This window comes from Artemia franciscana, chromosome 3, assembly GCF_032884065.1.
Source record: "Artemia franciscana chromosome 3, ASM3288406v1, whole genome shotgun sequence".
NCBI lineage: Eukaryota > Metazoa > Arthropoda > Branchiopoda > Anostraca > Artemiidae > Artemia > Artemia franciscana.
The window spans coordinates 13336441-13360262 of NC_088865.1; the positions used below are offsets into that span (position 1 = coordinate 13336441).

At 33.5% G+C, this 23822-nt stretch overlaps 1 protein-coding gene and 1 long non-coding RNA gene across 17 annotated transcripts in view; one reads left to right on the forward strand and one right to left on the reverse strand.

The window, feature by feature from the left end:
* Window positions 1–15232, reverse strand: part of LOC136024897 (zinc finger protein 426-like) — an 83688-nt gene extending 68456 nt beyond the window's left edge. For 5 of the 16 annotated variants that reach the window (XM_065700458.1, XM_065700448.1, XM_065700451.1 and 2 more), the window contains exons 1-2: window positions 14921–15231; window positions 2859–3014 (exon numbers count right to left, since the gene is read on the reverse strand). The gene's annotated coding sequence lies outside the window, so the exon portion shown is untranslated. Of the gene's footprint in view, window positions 1–2858; window positions 3015–4973; window positions 6180–10588; window positions 10802–14584; window positions 14648–14690; window positions 14791–14810; window positions 14831–14920 lie in introns of those variants that run through there. The other 11 variants (XM_065700452.1, XM_065700442.1, XM_065700443.1 and 8 more) reach the window with 10 other exon arrangements.
* The window catches only part of LOC136024900 (uncharacterized), a 67775-nt gene that overhangs the window by 37592 nt on the left and 6361 nt on the right, over window positions 1–23822 (forward strand). The gene's annotated exons all lie outside the window — the stretch shown is intronic.

Genomic DNA, 23822 nt, shown 5'->3' on the forward strand with positions numbered 1-23822 from the left:
CCTTTTTTAGTTTTTTTTCTTCTTTTGTATTAGTGTGAAATAATTCAGACGTCATATGCGGACAAAAACGACGTCACTCGACAGACAGACAGACAGGCATAACCCACAAACAACTTATTTTTATATATATTTATTCATATTTTTTTAGTTTTCTTTTTCTCTTTTATTTTTCAGTTTTTTCCTTTTTTTTAGTTTTTTTCTTTTTTAGTTTTTAGTTTTTTTTAGTTTTTTACCTTTTTTTAGTTTTTTTAGTTTTTTTAGTTTTTTAGCTTTTTTAGTTTTTTTATTAGTTTTTATTTTTTTTGTAGTTTTTGCCTTTTTTTATTTTTTTCAGTTTTTTTAGTTATTAGATTTTTACCTTTTTTTAGTTTTTTTTTAGTTTTTTTAGCTTTTTTAGTTTTTTTTTCTTTTTAGTTTTTTTGTAGTTTTTACCTTTTTTAGTTTTTTTCTTCTTTTGTATTAGTGTGAAATAATTCAGACGTCATATGCGGACAAACATGACGTCACCTGATCCACAGATCCACACACAGACAACTTATTTTTATATATATAGATGACATTAGAAAGAATTTTCTGCGATATGAATTCTTTGATGATCAGATAGGTGATATTTCTGTCAATTTTGTTTTTCCCATAAATCACGTTTGAAAGGTTTTTCTCTAGTACGAGTCCTTTGATGATCAGATAGGGGAGGGGGGGGGGGGGGCTTTTGGCACAATGGCTTATCACATATGTCACTTTTGAAAGGTTTTTAACTAGCAAGAGTTCTTTCATGATGAGATATATTATCAGCTGAAGTAAAACGTTTCTTACATATATCACACTCAAAAGGTTTTTCCACAATGAATTCTTTGATAATAACATATGATAGACTAGTTGGCGGAATATTTTCTCACATGTCACATTTCTTTGAGTTCTTTGAACTCAAATTCTTTTGAGCTCATCAATTCTTTGACGATCAAATAGGTATTTGTTTTACAGTGTTTAATTGCTGTGTTACACTCAAAATGTCTGTTGCCAGTAAGAGCTCTTTGAGGACAGAATCAATAGAAACTTGAAATTTAGCATTTATATATATAACACATAAGAGTGGAATCCTTGATTCCCTTGAGTTCCTGGATGATCGACAACAGCGACAAAAAAATGAAGCATAAATCTTTCAAAGTAAATTTGTAAGTTTTATATATTTGAGCCTTTTTTTATTTGGAATAGAATTAATCCTAAGACATTTTACCTCAGTGATTTTTGTTGCTCCTTCCTTTAGGATGAAACTTTTAATACCAGTTTTAGGCATTACTCTAAGAATTCACCATCTCTTTATTAATAAATACAGTGGTAACATTTTTTTTTTCGTAGAAGTCGATAATTTTAAATTCATAAGGTTTAGGCTTTGCATCTTTTTACTGAAAAGCGCGTTTGTCTATAAAATATCCCTACACTATAATATCCACGTGCTGTATTAGTCTTCTACTTCTATTAATTAGCGCAAGTTCTCCACTTACTATAGTTATATTTGTTTTTCAAGTATCTGACATTTTTGTTAAACTATATCATATTTTAAATAACACTTTTAAATAATCAAGGAGTTTGCTACGGTAGTTAGAGAATTTAATGATTTACCTTAAAAGAAAATAAATATTTTCTGATTAATTTCTTTTTGGTCAGATCTTTCAAAGAGACGTTTTACAATTTCAAAATATCCAAGTTCTATATGGTAGACGCTCTGGTCTGCTTCCAGGCTTATTATTTTAAAATTCCTAACAATTTATATACCTATAGCTAAATCCTTGAACCAAAAACAGGATGTATCATCTGGTTGAACAAAAATTACGATAAAATCACACCAAAAAGGTTGCACAAAAAGGGTTCCTTAAAAAACATCTAGAATGCCACACAATTTCTATATGGTGCTTTTAAGAAGATAAAATTTTAAAAATGAAGTAACTCTGTAAAGTAAATGTCCAATTATTATAAGCTTTGCCAAAAAGGGCCTTCATCATGGTTGCAGCAATAGCTGCTACCGTGTCAAGAGCAAGTTTAAGTAAACAGAAAGTTTAGGATTTATTTTGGAAAAAAAAACTGTCGAATTACAAAATTATTCAATTTTATGCTGATTGGTAACTAAGAACCCAGAAAATCCTGAGTTCACACAAAAACTTGACGGCCTTCAAATTAGCACCGAATGGGAATGGAAAGAGCGACATTAAAATCACCATAGTCAAAATTATTCACCAAAGGTTTTAAGCCACCCATTTTAAAAAACACAAGAAAATTCTGTTTTAGATTGAGTACCGCTGAAGTGCCTTTTTTCATAAAAAGCGTTCCACTGATTTCTGAATAAAACTCCATAGCCAGAGGTTTAAGATCTTTTAAGCCACCCATTTTGAAAAACCCATGAAAATTATGTTTTAGACTAAGTACCAAGGAAGTGTCTTTTCGCATAACAAGCGTCCCAATGATATCTGAACAAAATTCCATAGCCAGAGGTTTAACATCTTCTCTGTTTAATACTTCCCCCTCAATCCCCTTAGATAGTGAAGACTAAATAGGTGTTTTGAGCAGAACCCAAACCCAATTCAAACCAAAGAACGTATTTAAGGTATATATTCCCTTTGAAATAATGGTACAAAAAAGCCTCTTAACAGAGTTCTAACGAGTTCTTAAATCTAGAAAATATTTCCAAATAAAATGAGCTTGTAGTTTTGTTCAAGGATTTGATTGGAGTGCGAAATTTTATTTTTATAATTAAAATATCCGTTAAATTATTGCACGCACTTAGTATTTCTTTTCAGATACAAACAGTGTGCTCACATGCAACACAAAAATGAGAAAAAAAACTCAAAATGTTTGAAGCATACCTCTGTCCCAACAATTTCCGATGCCAGTTTAGGATGGTCAGAATCAGGTTTCTAATCTTCCGATTTGTCAGCAAAAAAAAAAAGATTGCCGTTCTTCTGTTCCTACTACAGGATGTGTACTTTCAAAATCGTCTTTGCCATCTGTAACTTCCGGTTCTACGAAAATTACAATAGAAATCACATTTCGAATATGAAATTATTATTTTTTTTTTTGCAATTTTACCAATAAAACTTTTTTCGGTAATTGCAAAAAACAACTTGAAACGCCGATTTCTTTTGTTCTTTCCTCCTTATCTCCCTTCAACTAGCAGGGAATTAGAGCTATCATGGAGAGCTGTTTAAAAGCTCGTTTGGAAATAAAATTAAATCAAAATGGTTTTTAAAATCGGTATTGACGACATCATCATAAAATTAAATAAGACACCAAAACAGGACATTTTCTGTCCATTAGCGCCCAATGTCCCCATCTGAGAACGCTTCATTTTTTTTTGACCCTAAAGGTAGCAGATGGGATAATTTCTTAGCTTGCCATAGAAATCTAAGACTAACCAGCAGCATGGGGGAGTTTGTATCTGGAACATTTTTTTTGTGTGTAGTTCCTCTATAAGTTCTGAAATTGCCTTCACCAGAAATGTGGTATTTTCATTCGTTATTTCTTTTTCAAAAACCAAAACAAAGTTTCCAACATTTATAGCAGAAAAAGGAGGTCTCTTTTGAACTGAAGGTCCTTTCCTTGGATCTGTTTGAATGAATTCTGAAACACTTTCCAAGCCTGAAACCCCTTGGAGTTGCGTTTACTTTTAATAAAGTTATTTTAAATACTGAACAGTAATCTGCTTCTCAATCTTTTGTTCCCTGCAGTACCCGTCAGTATTCTGCACACTAATTCCGGTATACCTTTTGATGTGGCCTTTCTCAGACTAGCTTATGGATATGGATTTATTTTGATAGATAAAACTATCTAGATTGAAGTGCATCTAGATTTAACGTTCAGATAACCTTTGCCTCTCCCTTCTGCTGGATCTAAAGAACACTTTTAGCTCAGATGCAGGTTTACCCAATGGCAGCCAGTTAGAGCTGATGGCAAATATCGTCATTGACAAAAATGTGGTCATTAATGGGCAAATAACTGTTGCTTGAAAATTTCTAGTGATCATCGATGAGGAGAGTGAAAGGGTCAAAGGAAAGCAAAGAGACTAGGGGATTTCAAACAAAACTAGAATGCCTCGATTATTCACCATCCAGCTTGAAATAGCTTTGTTATAATGGAGTTTCAGAGGGTGGAAGACCCAAGATCAAGTCGTTGCATTTTCTACCTGGATGGTTCCAACAGATAACTGAGATTCGTGATTATCTATAATAGGTATCTGGAACTTCGCTGCGCTTGGCTGTACAATGAAGATGTAGTGATGTAGAACCTCGGTGAACACGGAAGCCGTAGTCCATCTAGTATGACTAACGCAGGCAACAGTACCAGATAGAGCCCCTAAAGTCATCCTTGATGTTGTCTTGTTGGTTGAATAAAGTTTCCAGATGCTGAAACACAGACAAAAATGGTATGCTTTTGTACAGTGGTCAAGGCCCTCCGTCCATATTCCATATTCTCTGAGCAGAGAAAGCATACCTGGTCATAATACAATGTAGCTTGGAGATGCTAAAATTGTAGCGTTTGAAACTGGTTGCCCTAGATAGGCTATTTACTTCAGGTGTTTTGAGTGAAAAGCCTTTATTTTGTGAAATAAATCCATAATCCCATTTCTTGCCAGCTCTTTTCTTGTCATTCCAACTTTTCTTGTCAGGCCACCTTCAATCAGGCAACATATAGTTCTACGCTAAATGTAAAAGTTTTTTTTGTTTTTTTTAGATTTGCATTGGCTATCTTAACATGTCAAAACAAAATAACCCTGGCTATTTTACTTCTCTTTATAGTTGCCAATCATAGAGCATGTGCCAAGTACCAATACTTGCATCAGTCCCATGTATGGAACCAAACATCGTCACTTATATAATTCAACTTAGATCTAAAATGGTAAAAAAAAAACTTCAGACCCACCAATTCAAGTTTACAAGGAACAACAGTTCACAGAACTTCACAAAATATTTTTGAGAGCGTACCTGAAATTTAGTGTCCTTCCCCTTCAAGAAAAAATGGAGATTTTGGATTTAAAACTTCTGCAGATGTCAGTGCCTAGTGTAAAGAAGTTGATATGCAATTTTCTTACATACTTTCCTAGATGGCATGGATGTCTGTTTAGGCCTGTCCCAAGTATTTTGCATCCCAAGTATGCATACTCTCTAATCGAACCAAACAATGACAAATTCTGACTGTACATTTTAAAGTAGCTGGAAGACACTTTTGCATATTTAGTCATCAAAAAGAAAAGGCAGTGAGTTAAATGATGAGGCTTAGCTAATTAATTTAACACAAAACTAATCACCCTAACCAAAGAGAAAAAACAAAGGTAAGAGAATCTGTATTTGGCCTTCCAATTCTTAGCTTGTTTTGCTTTTAAGTGTAAGGTCAATTTATTTTCTTATTAAATAAAAAAAAATAGTTTTTTAACTGAAAGTAAAGAGCAACATTAAAACTTAAAACGAACAGAAATTACTATGTGCATGAAAGGGACTGTTCCCTTCAAAACGCTCCTCCCTCCTCTTTTCGCTAAAGTTTGACTCTTTCTCTCAATTCTACTTTATTAAACAGTATTATACAGGACTGATCTGCCACTTTGGCTAACTTGGTCAAGGGTGATTTACCCGCAACAATTTTGATATGTTTAAATGTACCATTGTTATTTGAATGAATTGTTTTGTTTCTTTTTTGTTGCTGATTGTTTTTTGTGTGTTATTGATTTATCTACTTTTTTTCGTAAGTGGCCCTAGTTGGTCTTAAATTTAATAAATATATAATGATAAATAGTATTTGTAAACAGTGAACGAATTTTATAGCTTAAAGAAATATCTGTAGGGATGGGGGGAGGTCATGTTATCTCCCAAAGCATAATTTTATGGATTTTCAACTATACTGAACGAAATGTTTTTTCAGAATTTTAATCAGGCAATTTTTGCAAAAAAAGGACATAGAATAGAGATTAGTGGCCATCCCATCTTTTTGGTGTCTTAAAAAGGCTACTGGAACTTTCAATCTTTGTTTAAATCAGCACTCTTCTGATATTCTAGGACCATTGGTTTGATTGGATCACCCCTGGGGATAATAATAAAAAGATAAAATAATAAACATGCATCTGTGTCTTTCTTCTGACAAGAAATGCAAAATTTTACATTTTTGCAGATAGGAGCTTGAAACTTCAGTGTAGGAATATCCAAAACTTTGAATCTGATGGTGGGATTTTATTTAATATTCTCTGATGTTTAATGGGTGTTTCCCATTTTGAAAATCAGGCAAATTTTCTCAGGCTTATTAGCAATCCTAAACTTAATGAACCTGATGCATTTTGAATCAGCATGGAAAGCCAATTCTTTTGATATATCTATTGATATCAGAATTCAGTCTTTTAGAGATTTGATTACTATTGAGTTTCATTGCTGCTTACTTACAGTTTGTTACCAAGGACTGTTTGTTTGATAAAAGACCATTTATCACATATAATAAAATCGAAATGAGTAAAAAAAAATGTTTAAAAAGATATTTCTTATGTGGATGGTGTAGATAGCACCAGCAGATTTTTTCAACAACTACAATAGCAGGGATTGCTTTGTTTATTTTCTAGATATGTCTTGGATATGTGCATTGGTTTAATTTTATCAAAATAGTGGCAGGAGGTGGAGGAGTTGGAGTCAATTTTATCAAATCAACTAAAAATGACAGTGGAAACTGAAAAATAAGCTGTATATTATAAAAAGAAGTCTGACACAGCCCTCATGGCAAGAACTGTAAGTTAGGCATCTTGTTCATTGTTTACATATAATATATGTTGCTGAGGAAGGTATGCATGTTTGATTTCTACTTACCCAAAATACAAACAGCAATTAGGTAAGTCTTCCAGGGAATCTTGAGGGTTGTGTTGAACTAAATCAAGACCCATTATATGTATGTGGGTTGTCAAAATGGGCATAGCTCAGGAGTGACTGAGTACATTAGTTTGAAACTTTAAGAAAACAATATAGGAGATGATCAATTGACCAAAAAGCAATATCTAAAGGCTACTACTGCATATCTTAAGAATTGGTTTGTGGATTAAGTTGGAATTGTCAGAAAATGAATAAATGGGAAAATCATTGAACAAAAAGCAATACCAAAGGTACTCCTTCCTTTCAGTCGAAAAAAACAAACTTGTTATTTAATTCAATATTCATAAAGTTAAGGCTGTAAACAAAAAATATGTTTCTCTTTATAGAGATGATATATAAGGTCTTTAAGCAAACATTTGGGTAATAGCATTCATTGAGGCAATTGAGAAGCAAACATGATAAGAGAATTTCTTCGTAACATGCATAACAATTGTGGCACACATTTATGTGCGCCAATTGTGGCCCTCTCCCCTAATATGCAAATATATAGCCCAAATAATATACTTTCCATGCATTCTGCCAATGCATCTTTCTTGCTTCAACCCTTATACCCATAAATTCAATCAACTGGGGTGAAACACAGAAAAACATAAGTAAAGATTTGAAGTTTATTTTTACAAAATAGTTGTCCAAAATTTCGAACTGTCAAAGAGCTGAAACATTACCCTAGGCACTAAATTACCAAAGGGATAAACTAGACTGTCAATTAAACTGATAAAATTCAAGAAAAGGGACATTAACCTTTTAAGCCTAGGAAAATCCACAATATTGAAAGTTTATATTAAAAACAAAAGAAATGATAGACAAAAGATAAAAGCTAAACTGGTTTTCTAGCAACAAAACAACTCTAAAACAAGAATGTTACCCTATATTTCCTAGGGAATACCTTCCTTTACCCAATTTTAACTTATACAATAATCACTTCTGGGGTAAATTTTACTGTTAGCCCTTAAAGGGGCTCAAACCAGCTAATATGCTGGTAACCAAAAGTTTAAAAACGTGTTTCTTCACAAAAATTGCCTACTGAAAAAAAATGCCATTTTTGCATTTTTGTTCCTTTTTTTGTAATTCTAGACAAGGTACTTTTTGCTATCTTGGAAAGTGGTAAGGTTAGGAAATAAAACTTTCAGTAATAAATTCAGGGCCAAAAACAAACTCTGAGAAGGCATAGCCCAGCTACTATATTAGCCCTCTTCTGATTTGGAAATTTCTTTTAAAAAGTTTTTTAAATTTTCCTACTTGACAGGTTGACAACAACCCTGTTCTTTAGCACTAAGGTCCCACATCTTTCTGCATAGCTTACCATTAGGGCTGTGCTTTTGCTCATCATAGTGCTAAGATCTTGCATCTTTCAACAAAGATTGCCTAAAGGGAAATCTTAGGACTAAGATCTTACTTCTTATGCTATAATTCTGCAAACATCTTTCATCAATCTGGTCTGATCAGCAGTCTACGAACCATTATGAATATATCATAATTCTCCCATCATTGTTCTATGTGGCAGAAAAGTGGCAGTCTTGGTATTTATTGCTGACATCAGTGAGCTGCACAATCTTAGAACAAAGATGAACAAAAAAACAGAAATCTTTACAGAAAGATATAAGGTCTTAGAGCAAAAGAATGGGCCTATTCTTTAGTTCATTATTACTTGAGGATCTTACAGCTCACTGATGCTAGCAGCTAGCACAAAGAATGTCATTTTTTAGCCACATAGAACAATGACAAGAGAACTTCAATGACATACTCATCATTGTCACAACTAGATCACTTATCAGAGCACAATGATGAAAGAAATTTTGCAAATAAATTGCATAAGAAGTAAGATCTTAGCACAATGATGAGCAGAAGAATGGCCTTATTGTTCTTAGACTGCTGATCAGATCAGAATGATGAAAGATATTTACAAAAGAATAGTATAAGAAGTAAAATGTTAGACAAAAGATTTCCCTTTAAAGAGGTCCTTGTCAAAAGATGTGAGATCTTAACATAATGATGAGCAAAAGAACAGCCCTTAGTTGACCTATTGGAATTTTGACAATAAAATATTTTGCCATAACTTTCTATTTCTTTTTCTCTGGTTTTAGTGTTGAAAATACAATTTCTATTATTTGAGTAGAACTTTAAGCAACATCATAAGTTTGGATTAAATTCAATAAAAAAAAACTGTTCTCTTCACATTTTGTTAGGTATCTTGAAAACTTTTGTCAGACCTAAAAGTCGAAAAATATCAAAGCACAGGAGAAACATGGGAGATAAAATAATGTAGAAATTATTTTGAATATTTTTATCCAACTTAATTGTGACACATCAATGCTTGTGGATTATATAATTTCAACAAAATGGATTTTACAATAAAATAGAAAGATTGAAACTAATGTTTTGACCAATTTTGTACCCAAAAGCATATAACACAGTCATCATCTTCAATGGTCCAAAAAAGGCTCAAAATTGAATTTGCAAGAAAAGCAATTATGGCAAAATTCTAGATTAACTACTTTTTGCTATCTTGGAAAGGGGTTAGGTTAAAAAAATGAAACTTTCAGATATGGGTCTACAGACTTAAGTATGTCTTGGGAAGAAATTTGAGTACCTAAATCCACTCCTTCTCCCTCTAGAGGGCAGTACATACTTGTACTTGAAGTAGTACTCAAGCATATCAGCCCTCCCTGGCATCCAGTAGCTTTGTCATTGTAGTAAGCCAAGAGTCTTGGTCATTTGTGAGTGGTTTGTTCAATCAATTTGAGCCAGGACTTTTCCCATCTTTGTCCAGGCTTCTTGAAGCCACCAACTGGATCTAGGTCAGCCTTGATGTAGGCATACCATGTTTTCTTTTGTCCTCCATGTTGCTTTTTCTATCCCAGAAGAGGTGTACATCTGAGGTCTTTATTGACAAAGGTGTGATGAGGGGGGTAAAGTGTATGGCTGAGCCATTGGAGTCTTCTTTGTTTAATTATAGTGGCCAAATCAAACCACTGATGGCAGATTTCGTCATTGCTGACTTGATCACAGAGTTTAATACCAATGATTCTCTTCAGACGTGAATAACAAATATTTGAGGGCTTAAATGTTGGATGCTTTCAGAGCCCACATCTCACTGCCATATAGTAAGACAAACTGAACAAGGGCCTGAAATATCCTTATTCTTGTCTTCAAATGAACGTTTCTCTGGTTCCATAGAGATTGACTAAGCTGGTTGAAGACTCTGGTTGCTGAAGTAATTCTTGACTGAAATTCTGATGTACATCCTCCAATTGGGTCTACACAGAGCCTAGACATTTGAATTCGGGAATCTTGCCTATGGGCAACTATTCTAGCAAAATTCTGGGGTCTTGAGCTGATATACTACACACCATGACTTTTGTCTTCAAGGATCTTATCTTCAGGGTAACCACAGAGGATTCTTAAGCTACTTTTGATAGCATGGATTGGGCTTCTGAACAAAATTCAGTTAATGAGCAAAAATCATCAGTGTAGTCCAGATAGGTGATCACAAAGTTGGGACTTACTTAAATGCCTTAAAAAGGTTGCCATTGCTCTGGTCATAATCCAGTTGATTACAAAATTAAATAAGACAGGAGACAATAAACATCCCTTTCAGACACCAAACTCAATTTGGAAAATCAAGGACAGCTCCCCATCAATCTGAATTTGGGCTTGCATATGCTGGTAGTATGCTTGGATAAGTATGACTATCTTACCTGGTAGGCTACTCTATCCTCTGTCATGACCTTCCCGATTCTTAAAACAGAATCAAATGCTCCAATAACATCTATGAATAGAGACAATGCTGATTTCTGGTGTTTTGCTCTGTATTCAAGGGTTTGTCTTCAGACAAATAGTTGACTGATTGTTCCCATGCCTGGGTGGAATCCCACTTGATTGAGCTTGAGAGGGCAGCAACCTTTGATGGCCTTTAAAAATCTTTGTTATGAATGTGAAACCTAGCAAAGCAGATCTTCTGCATAAATGAAGTATAAGAAAACTGTTTTCAATTCCAAAACATGTTCAATCCTAATATATGAAGTTACACAGATCAGCAAGTACATTTCCTAAATTAAAAAAAAAAACATTGATTCTACTCAAATAACAGGAATTGCGTTTTCAGAACTAAAAACAGAGAAAAAGAAACTGAAAATTAAGGTAAAATGTTGTTTTGTCAACATTTCAATAGTTCTGTCAGACTTGTCAAGTAGGCTAATCTATAAGACTTAGAAATCAGAAGAGGGTTAACATGGAAGCTTGAAAATGCCTTCCCAGAGTATGTGTTTGGGGTAAAATCCTAGGGTACTTGTCTATTTTGTAAAACACACTTCTTCAGAAGTGAAGTTTGGTTAATTCTAATGAAAAAAAAATATGATGAAAACACAATACTTTACTAGCAAAATTGTAAAACTACAACTTGGAAATATGCTCCCAGAATGCAGCATTATACTTCAAAAAATATTGCTCCTAGCAAAAGTACAAAGTCCTGATGTGTCCATTGATGCAGTGTTGCGTTTTGGGAACAGTCCCTTATCCTGGAAAAATATAATTGCCTGTTCTTTGGTCCATGGTAAATCCTAAATCTTAATTTGAACATCCATGGTGAAACACTGTATTTTATCACTAGTCAAAGTAAACTAACTGGTGTCCTCAAGAATTGTGTTAAAAATGAACTAAAATGAACAAGGTCAAAAATAGCATTAAATAAACTTTTCAAACAGTTTATGGTAACAAATTGTAGTAACAAGTAACCCAGCTCAATAGTAACCAAAACTCTAAAAAATGGAATTTTGATACCAATAGCTACATCAAAAGAATTGCATTTTAATGCTGATTTTAAACACATAAGTTTCATCACGTTTAATCTAACCCACCAAAAGTTACAAGCCTGAGAAAATTTGCCTTATTTTGGAAAATAGGGGGAAACCAAAGGGTTCATTCTAACGGAAATGAAAAGTTCTAGTGCCCTTTTTAAGTGACCAAAAAATTGGAGGGCACCTAGGCCCCCTCCCATGGTAATTATTTTCCCAAATTCACTGGATGAAACTCTGAGATAGCCATTTTATTCAGTGTAGTCAAAAAACCTTATAACTATCTTTTTGGGGACAACTTACTCCCCCACAGTCGCTATGGGAGGGGCCACAAGTTACAAACTTTGAAAAGTGCTTACATATAGCAATGATTATTTGGAAGAGTATAGATGTTTTCTGGGGGACTTTTAAGTTGAGGGGGGGGGGTTAAAGAGGGAGATATGTTGGGGGAACTTTTCTTGGAGGAATTTGTCATGGGGGAAGAAAAGTTTCATGAAGGGAGAGCAGGATTTTCCAGCATTATTTAAAAAAAAACAATGAAAAAATAAATATGAAAAAGTTTTTTTCAACTGAAAGTAAGGAGAAACATTAAAACTTAAATCAAACAGAAATTATTACATGTATGATGGGGTCACCTACTCCTAATACCTTGCTCTTTATGCTAAAGCATTTTTAGTAGTTTCAACTATTTGTTCTATGGCTTTTGTGATTCAGGGGTCATTCTTAAGAAATTGGGACAAGATTTAAGCTATAGTGTAAAGAGTGAAGTACTGACAAGGGGGGTGAATCCCTTCATATACATAATAAAAACATTAGAATACAGAAGTGTGTTATGTAAGCTAATTTGTAAGTTATGTATATCTTTTACTAATAAACATCTGTAAAAAATTAGAAAGTTCTAGTTGCCTTTTTAAGTAACCAAAAAATCAGAAGGCAACTAGGCCTCCTCCCCTGCTCCTTTTTTTCTCAAAATCACTTGATCAAAACTACAAGAAAGCCAATTAGCCAAAAAATAAATATGCAAATTTTGTTTTAATTATTCATCTGTGGAGAGCCAAAATCAAAACATGCATTGATTCAAAAACGTTCAGAAATTAAATAAAAAAAAAAGTTTTTTTTTTAACAGGAAGTAAGGAGCAACATTAAAACTTAAAACAAACAGATATTACTTTGTATATGAAAGGGCAGCTTCCTCATCAATGCCCCACTCTATATGCTGAAGTTTTTTACTGTTTTAAAAAGTAGAATTCAGAGAAAGAGTCAAACTTTAGCGTAAGGAGCAGGTTGTTGATGAGGAAGCAGCCCTTTCATATACAAAGTAATTTCTGTTTGTTTTAAGTTCTAATATTGCTCCTTACTTCCCATTAAAAAAACTTGTTTTTTTATTTAATCTTTGTCTTTAAAACAGTCAGCTGACACCAAAGCTTCTAATTTAATAAATAACAAATGACCTCCAAAATTTTGCTAATAAAGTATTCTATTTTCATCATATTTAATGTCACTAAACTTCACTTCTTGAGTGTGTTTTATATAATAGACAAGTACCAATTCTAGTTTAGTTACTTTTTGCTATCTTGAAAAGGGGTTTGGCTAGGAAAATGAAACTTTCAGTAATGAATCCAGGGCCAAAAACATACTAAGGGAAGGTATTGCCAAGCTTCCAAGTTAAACCTAGCCTATTCTGATTTCTGTATCTTAGAAATTTGCTTACTTTATGGGTCTAAGCTATATCTATTGAAATTTTGACAAAACAACATTTTACCTTAATTTTCAGTTATCAGTTTCTTTTTCTCTGGTTTTAGTTCTGAGAATGCAAATTCCCATAAATTGAATAGAATTCTAAGCCATATCAATGATTTTTTTCCTTAATTTAGAAAATGTATTTACAGATCTTAGAAACATCATAAATTGGCATAAATTGGGATTAACAAAGTTGTGAAGCTGAAAACAGTGTTCATGTACTTCACTAAAGCAAAACATCTATTTTGTAGGGTTTCACCTTTATAACACAAAGACTTTTAAAGGTCATCAAAGGTCAATGCTATAGGGAGAAATAGTGGAGGTAGTTTCTTTAAAATACCTTCCCAGGCCATATTTTAGTCTGTAGACTCATCTCTAAAAATATCATTTTCCTAGCCTAGCCCCTTTCCAAGATGGCAGAAAGTAGCTAAATTAGAATTTTATCATTTATAGCCTTGGATTCAATGGTAAAAGTTTTGGTAACATTCTAGTTAATTGACTTCTTGTTATCTCCAAAAGGATTTAGGTTAGGAAAATGAAACTTTCAGGGATGAATCTACAGACTAAAGTATGTCCCAGGAAGGTATTTTAAAGCAACTACCTTTACTCCTTCTCCCTCTAGAGGGCCCTGACCTTTAAAATATGTGTGTTATAAAATTGAAACCTTGCAAAATAGATCTTCTGCTTAATTGAAGTACAACAAAATTGTTTTCAGCTTCAAAACTTTCCTCAATTCTATTTTATAAGGTTTTGAAGATGTGCAAATACATTTCCTAAATTTTGAAAAAAAACTTTGATATGGCTCAAAATTCTACTCAAATAACAGGAATTGCATTTTTCAGAACTAAAGGCAGAGAAAAAGCAACTAGTAACAGAAAATTAAGGTAAAATGTTGTTTTGTCTAAATTTCAATAGGTATAGACATGTCATGTAGGCAAATTTCAGGGCCCTCAAGAGGGAGAAGGAGTGGAGGTGGGTACTTTAGAATACCTTCCCAGGACATACTTTAGTCTGTAGACCCATTCCTGAAAGTTTTATTTTCCAAACCTAAACCCTTTCCAAGATAGCATGAAGTCAGTTAACTAGAATTTTACCAAAGTTTCATTAACCTAATCTAACCTCTTTGGCAGATGTCAAAAAGTAACAAAACTAGAATTTTACCAGCAATTAGCCTATTAGGCCTATATCCAGAAAGAGCAAAAAAATGGCATCAAGTTGTGTGTTCACTTTATTTGTAAGTCAATTATATGAACTATTCAACATTTACCCATACTTTAGTCAGTAGATCCATCCCTTCCAAGATAGCAGAAAGCGCCTTTTCTAAAGATATTGTTGTAGAGAAAATGCGCTGAGCTTTTGCCCTCTGGGACCTTGTCTAAACTTTTACCTTTTTTTCTTTGTGATGGCACTGAAACATCATAGTTTACAGGCCTAATTTAAAAGCTAATTTTTCAATTTTACATCAGAGTAAAAGAAAACAACAGACAATGAATTTACCTTACAATCCGGAGATGTGCTAATTTTAGTAGCTTCAATCGTTATTTTCTTCTTCGGCAACTTTATTGTCAGGTTGAGCCATAAATTTGATAAAAGATAGCGCAAATGTATGAAACACATTAAAGAACAGACATTATACTTAAGTTATTTAGCTATGTTATATACAAGATTTTAGTTTTATAAGACAATTCATGTGCCTAGTGAAACACAACACACAATTCGTATTTATTTTGAGAAAAAGTGCGAAAGTTTAGGCGAATGTACCATAGTAATTTCATAGAACTACCAGCTTTTTGAAATTACTCTAGATTAGTTTATGTAGTAGGTTGTTTAAAAACCCTTTCTTTCTCGATTCCAGGAACATATATTGTACCAATATTATGAGTCTTTGGTTTATTTTTATTCCGTAATGCAGCTCATGCTTGCAAATCAAAATCAGTGATTTTATAACTCAAAACAAGCGGGCGTCAGCTCTTTTCTGCCTGATTATGCTAAATATAAATTTAGATTTAATAGAAATTATTTCACATTTAAAGCATCGTCAAAGTTAGTTGTTGACACTTTGGAACAACTTTGTTTGCATTTTCTATTTAAGAGTTCCAGTATTTTTTATTCCCTCTACTTGAAATTTTAAACACTAAAGTCACAAAATAATCACAGGATCCAAATTAAGTAAAAAGGTTATTGCTGACTTCACATGGACAACAAATCTAAAATGAACCTTTACTTGGTTCATTTTGGGACGCGTAAAAATTGCTACTGATGAAAGGAGAATCTTAGGCTCTAGACAAACTTTTTGAACTTGTTCAGATCAACTTGTGCAGTAGCTTGGTTGAAAACCCTTTTCTTTCCTATTCCAAAAATGTGTCTCTTGCAAATATTAGAATCCACTGATTTTATTTCATTTTCTGATACATCTTGTTCTTAAAAACTGTACTGCTTAAGAAAGCTTAAGAACAGTATTTCTGCTGATTTTGAAGACCGACTGGTTCTTCGAGATATTTAGAACTATTTAATTTGTTTTTCACTGTCTAATAAAGGACTTGTCCTTATTGAAACTCTTTTCGTTTTGTCAAGGAAAGGCAGTGTGATCTGTGAAAAAATAGAAATCGAGTAATATCGAACATAAAGTACGCCATTACAATCACCTTGTTTAAGAACTTTAGACAGTCCCTTGGTTCGAACAACAAGGAAAATCCATTTGCTCAAAAAATAAGGAAAGTAGCTGCAACTTTTGCATCGATATTATCGATCTTAACGGAAATTTCCACATATAGTTGCTTACGTAATCATTATGATACAGAACGAAATCAGGCCTATTGTGAATCTAATATTAAAATAAATAGCGGTTGTAGCAGTAGGTGCAATCTAGTAAAAGACGAATTCGGCCCAAATTAACAACAAAATTTGTGAAAAACCTCCAAAAATAGTGTCAGATCACAAAGTACCATAGGATCAATCGTGGTAAGGAACTGTATGTAAGAAGCAACATGGCTCAATAGTAACAAGAACTTTAAAAACAGAATTCTGGAATCAACAGTCACATCACAAGAATAAGCTTTGTAATCTGATTTTAAATATATAAAATTCATCACGTTTACTGTTATCCATCGAAAGCTACAACCCTAATGAAATTTTCCCGATTTTTAAAAAGGGGAGAAACATCCCGTTAAAAGAATCAAGGAATCTTAATAAGAATCACACCATCAGATTCAGCATGTGAGACAATCCTGCCGTAAAAGTTTGAAAGCCCTATACACAATTTTGCAATTTTTTTTTTGCCAGAAGAAATATTACATATATGTTTCGTTTTCCTAGGGCGATCGTACAAAAATAATAGTCCTAGAAAATGGAAAGAGGGTGCATTCAAACAAAAATTAAAAGTTGCCTTTTTTAAGTCATGGAAAGCTGTTTAAAGATTCATCTTAAATCAAACAGTTCGTGGTAACGAACTGTAGTAAGGAGCGACCCGGCTCAAAAGTAAATGAAACTCCAAAAAACGGAATTTTGATTCTAAAAGATACATCAAAAGAATCGGCTTTTAATTATGATTTTAAATATATAAGTTTCATCAAAAGTTACGAAACTGAGAAAATTTGCCTTATTTCGGAAAATAGGGCGAAACACCCCCCAAAAGTCATAGAATCTTAACAAAAATCACACCATCGCATTCAGCGTATCACAAAACTCTGAAGAAAAATTCCAAGCTCCTATCTACAAAAATGCGGAATTTCATATTTTTTGCCAGAAGACAGATCACGGGTGTGTGTTTATTTGTTTTTTTTTCTTTTCCCCAGGGTTCATCGTATCGACCAAGTGGTCACAGAATGTCGAAAGATGGCTCATTCTAACGGAATTAAAAATTTCTAGTGCCCTTTTTAAGTGACCAAAAAATTGCAGGGCACCTAGGCCCCCTCCCACGCTCATTTCTTCCCTTAGTCAACGGATCAAAATTTTGAGATAGTCTTTTGTTCTGCATAGTCAAAAACCGTAATAACTATGTCTTTGGAGATGACTTACTCCCCCACAGTCCCTGGGAGAGGGGCTGCAAGTTACAAACTTTGACCAGTGTTTACATACAGTAATGGTTATTGGAAAGTATAGAGACGTTTTCAGGGGGATTTTTTTTTGGTTTGGGGGGGGGGTGTTGATGGGAGGGGGCTATGTGGGAGGATCTTTCCTTGGAGAAAAATATCATGGGGGAAGAGAAATTCAATGAAAAGGGCGCAGGATTTTCTAGCATTACTATAAAAAACAATGAAAAAACAAACATGGAAAATTTTTTTCAATTAAAAGTAAGGAGTAGCATTAAAACTTAAAAGGAACAGAGATTATTACGCATATGATGGGTTTTTCTCCCCCTAAATACCCCGGTCTTTATGCTAAAGTATTTTTAGTAATTCCAACTATTTATTCTACGGCCTTTATGATTGAGGGGTAATTCTTAAAGAATTGGGACAAAAGTTAACCTTTAGTGTAAAGAGCGAAGTATTAACAAGGGGACAAACCCCCTCATATACATAAAAAAAATATAAGAATATAGAAGTTTGTTACGTAAGTTAATTCTTAAGTTACGTATATTTTTTACTAATAAAAACGTTCGTTAAAAATTAAAAGTTCTAGTTGGCTTTTTAAGTAACCGAAAAATTGGAGAGCAATTAGGCCTCCTTCTCCACCCCTTGTTTCTCAAAATCGTCATATCGAAACAAAGAAATACCTATTTAGCCAAAAAAGAATTAATATATAAATTTTATTTTAATAATTTATGTGCGGAGAGCCAAAATCAAACATGCATTAATTCAAAAATGTTCAGAAATTAAATAAAAAAAAACTAGTTTTTTTTAACTGAAAGTAAGAAGTGACATTAAAACTTATAAAGAACAGAAATTACTCCATGTATGAGAGGGGATGTTCCCTTCTCAACGCCCCGCTCTTTACGCTAAAGTTTTTTACTGTTTAATAAAGTAAAATTGAGAGAAAGAGTCAAACTTTAGCGCAGAGAGTTGGACTTTGAGAATGGGACAGCCCCCTTCATACATGGAGTAATTTCTGTTCGTTTTAAGTTTTAATGGCACTCCTTATTTTCAGTTAAAAAAACTAGTTTTTTCTTATTTAATTATAGTAAAGAACTAACTCAAGCCAATATTAACTGAAACACTAAAATGAATCATCAAATGCACGATGAAGCAACACTTTTATTCTTTGACTAGATAATACGTTATAGTAAAGAACAAACTCTAGCCCATAGTAGGTGGAGTCAAAAATGTATTCATGGGGGGCAGGGTAGGGGGTTGGAATCTCCTCCCCTGAAATGTTTGTCCGACTTGTAAAAAACATAACAGAAATAAATATTAACAGATTTTTGATACATTAAAAAAATTACCTCCCACAGAAAAAAAAACTTGTAACAGCAATCCCCCCCACCCCTTAAAAAAACAGTCTTGGATATGGCCCTAAATGGAATATTAAGATATAATACAATTTTGAGACAAAAATTCACATTTTTTGTTAAAGAAAGAACTAAAGCTCATAGTAACTTAACTATTAAAGCGTGGTTACAGCGGTAGCTGAAGCCTAGTAATAAAGCAATGAAAAGCTTTTTAGAAAATCACATAAATTTGTTTAAGGATTCATTTCAAATAGTAGCATCAGCGGTAGCTGGAACCTAGAAAGAAACGAACATGACACATGGTAAAAAATATGCCCGAAACCTCTACAAATAGTGGAAGATGGAAAAAATAAAGTACACCATTAGAAACTCCTTGGCCGAAACCTCCGTAAAAGAAACCTACAGTTCCTTGGCTTGAATAACAAGGACAATCAATTGGCTTGAAAAGGAAAATGGCTGCAGCCAGGATCTTCTGAATCAAAAACATCTTTTTCCCTGTTCTGGAATATTATTGAGAGCTGTCTATTGACTCATTTTAATGGATATTGCTAAATTTAAGCACTTTTGTTTCAACAAAAATAGAATTAAAATAAAACTTTTTTTGCCAAAAACTGCATTTACTGACACAAAAAAAAAATGATTATATTCAGCTATTTGAGCAAAAAACAATAATTTTGGCCGAAGCGGTCAATATTCTTTCGCCGTGTTTCTTGATGAAGCACCCAGTGTTCTCAGTCATGCAGCAGTGAAAGGTAAAATTTCGTAATTAATCTTATAAGTAGTATGTTATTCAAAGTTTTCTATAAGAAAACCTCTATTGTTCTGTTCTAATGAAGATTTCTACTACGTACTACTTGAAGCTAAAAAAAAATAGTTGAAGACTTTGGCGTTAAAAAGGGCTATTAAAAAATTGAAGAGTCTTAGTTTTCCTGTTATTTGGCCATCCAGAAGGTACTACCAAGGGTGTAACTAGCATGAGTGCCATCCTTAGCGAGCTCTGAAAGTGAGAAAATTATGGAGATAACATTAGCACTACTCAACTCTATAGATTTCTTTTTTCATATTGGGAATATGATTGAAAATGGAACAATTACTTACGCAAATAATAAAACATAATAAATGACTTGATTAGGTCCACGATACTCTGGTATAAACATAAATTATTACTTTTAACTTATAGCATGGATTAGGAGGGATCTGTACTTGAGTAATGTGTGGGAATAGGGGTATTTTTATTTGAGTTGGTTTTGCGAAAATCGGAGTAAACTAGTGCGACGAATATTGTGGGATGTGAAGTGTAGTTGATCGTTAGATCAGTGGTAAGTGTTTGTAAATGTCAAATTCTGACATTTAAAACACCTCAAATTCAAATTCTGACACAAACAAACACTGTTAGCATGCGAAAAGTATTTAGCGTACTAACGCAAAAGCCTCGACCGCTCAGTAGTAGCAGATGGAGAATACGGCCCCAAAATCATAGTCATATACACAGTGAGTCACAAACTTTTAAGCATTAGCTTAAAAAATTTGATTTTTCATTTTACCATTTACTTCTGAACCTGATTGCAAAGGAGATAATGAATTCATTCTGAAGCTTTGACGAATGTAGGAGATTGTATGTTTTTCTTTTGGAAGTCGGGTGAACTATCCAGGAGAGAAGCACGCCTCGCCATTCGGCAGCTTCTGGAAAAAATCAGTCTCGATTCAGTTTCCGATTAGATCCTTTTGCCAAGTCACTGGCCCTAGCGACATTAGCAAAACGTGAATCAAAGTGCTGAAATGTGGGAAACCTTTGACGTACGAAAATAATTTGGAATGCATTTTGGTACTCAAGGTTTCCACTTTTGAATCTAGACAATGTTCTACATTAACGTTACTTACGATTGTTGCGAATTTTTCACAAATAAAATCTTAAACTTCTGTAAAAGTAATATACTTTAGAAGTGGCCGTCCCCTCTTTTTTTCTCATCTTTTCTTCTCTTCGCAAGGTCCCCTGAAGAGTGCCATTCGGGGTGTATTCCGTTCCCTGCCCCCCTAGTTACTCCACTAGGCTCTATAAATCGAAACTGATTAGCACTGATTGTAACTGCCATAACGAAAAAATTTCTGCGTCGTCAGAATTTTCAATGAAAATAGGTCAAAAGCTGAAAAATTACTAAAGTTTAATAAATAACGGTTTTTAGGTAAATGGAATCATCAATCCCGTTGGAATTTTTTTGAATTGTTAAGTCAAATTAAAACTCTATCTTTGACAGAAATTAAATAAAAAAAAAACAGGTTTTTTAGCTGCAAGTAAGGAGCGACCTTAAAAATTAAAACGAACAGAAATAATTTTTATATGAAAGGGGTTGCCCCCTCCGCAACTCCCCGCTCTTTACTCTAGAGTTTGGCTCTGTCACAACTCTACTGTTTAAAACAATACAAAACTTTAGCGTAAAGAACGAGGCGTTGCGGAGGGACAGCCCCTTTCATGTACGGAACAATTTCTGTTCGTTTGAAGTTTTAATGTCGCTCCTTACTTGCAGTTAAAGAACCTTTTTTTAAAATTCAATTTCCGAACGTTTTTGATTTAATACATGTTTAGAATTTGGCTCAGTGCACATGAATAAACTAAAAAGAAAAAAAAGCTAAAAAAAACTAAAAAAGCTACAAAACTAAAAAATAGAAAAAACTAAAAAAGAAAAAAAAAATAAAGCATGTTTTTTTTGTATGTTGAGGGTTTGCATATGACGTCTGAAAAATAAAGAAGAAAATGAGAACTAAAAAAAAAAAAAAAACTAAAAAAAAGAAAAAACCTTAAAAGAAAATAAAACTAAAAAAAAAATAAAAAAGATAAAAAACTAAAAAGAAAAAAAGCTAAAAAAACTAAAAGAGCTACAAAACTAAAAAAAGAAAAACTAAAAAAGAATAAAAAATTTAAAAATGAAAAAACTAAAAAACAGAAAAAAAACTAAAAAAGAAAATAACAAAAAAAGAAAAACTAAAAAAATGAAAAAAAGAAAAACCTAAAAAAGAAAAACTAAAAAAGAAAAAACTAAAAAAGAAAACAAATTAATAAAAAGAAGAAACTAAAAAACAACTAAAAAGAAAAAAAAACAGAAACGACAAACTAAAAAAGAAACTATATATATATATATATATATATATATATATATATATATATATATATATATATATATATATATATATATATATATATATATATATATATATATAAAAAAGTTGTCTGTCTGTGTGTCTGTCTGTCTGTCAGGTGACGTCATGTTTCTGTGTTGACTGACGTCATGAAATTAGTTGTCGTCATTTTTGCTTTGACGGTGGTTGTCGTCATTTTTGCTTTGACGGTGACGTCATTCAAGATATTTAAGACATATGTTCACGTAGAAATCTATTAATGTTTAAGTTTAAAATGACTGATGAACTTACTATGACAAAAGCCGATGAAGATGCTCAAAGAGTCTATGCCAAAAAACTTGCTGCTGATAGAGAAAGTCAGAAAAGAAAGCGTGCCGAGGAATCAAAAGAACAGCAAGGAAACAGGCTTGAGGCTGATAGAGAAAGAAAGAACAGAAAGCGTGCCGAGGAATCAAAAGAACAGCAAGGAAACAGGCTTGAGGCTGATAGAGAAAGAAAGAACAGAAAGCGTGCCAAGGAATCAAAAGAACAGCAAGGAAACAGGCTTGAGGCTGATAGAGAAAGAAAGAACAGAAAGCGTGCCGAGGAACTACCAGAGCAACGCGGAAGCAGACTTGCTGCTAAAAGAGAAAGTGAAAAAAGAAGGCGTGCCGAGGAATTACAAGAACAGCAAGAAATCAGGCTTGCTGCTGATAGAGAAAGTAAGAAAAGAAAGCGTGCCGAGGAATCACAAGAACAGCAAGAAATCAGGCTTGCTGCTGATAAAGAAAGTAAGAAAAGAAAGCGTGCCGAGGAATCAGAGCAACCTGAAAGTTATCGCCTGGCATTCAGGTACAACCCAGTCGATGATTATAGCTTGAGTAGATGTGTTCAAATCGGGACAATGTCTAAAATTTGTCCCTATTGCAAGGCCTTGAAATTCAATGGTGAAACAATGGGAATGTGTTGCGCCTCAGGAAAAGTTAAACTTCCTCTATTGGCTGCACCACCAGAGCCATTGAAGACTTTCCTTACTGGAACTACGTCAGAATCTAAGCGTTTTTTGTCACAATTCAGAAAATACAACTCATGTTTCCAAATGACGTCGTTTGGAGCCCAAATCAAAAATCCAGATCAATTTATGTCTACTTTCAAAGTAAAAGGGCAAATTTATCATAGAGCAGGGTCCCTTCTACCATTCTCAGGCGAGAATCATAAATTTTTACAATTGTACTTCATCAGTGATAGAAATTCTGAATTGAATGCACGTTGCGAAATTTCTCCCAACGTTGAAAGGACAATCGTTTCCCAATTGCAACATCTTTTCAACGAAAATAATAATTTAGTGCGTCTGTTCAAAACAGCCATCAATTTGATGCCTACTGATACGCATAAAATTGTTATTTCCTCTGACAAAACGCCTCCTGGCCAACATGTGCGTAGATACAATGCTCCAACTATCGACGAAGTGGCAATCGTTATGGTCGGTGATCAGTTTTTACCTCGAGATATTATTCTTCATAAGCGAAACGCTCAGTTGTTAAGAATTGCTGAAACTCATCGATGCTACGATGCCCTACAATATCCTATCATTTTTTGGGATGGAGCCGACGGCTATCACTTTAATATTAAATTGATGAATCCAGCCACTAACAAAGAAATGAATAAGAAATGCAGTGCAATGCATTATTATTCCTATAGACTAATGATTCGGCAGGATGAAGAAAATTATATTTTAAAATGCCGTGAATTGTTTCACCAATTTGTCGTTGATATGTATGCTAAAATTGAATCAGAACGTTTGCTTTATATCCGCCTGAATCAGACCAAGCTCCGCTCTGAACAATACATTCATTTGTGAGATGCAGTTATAAATGACGGTAATACCACAAACGTTGG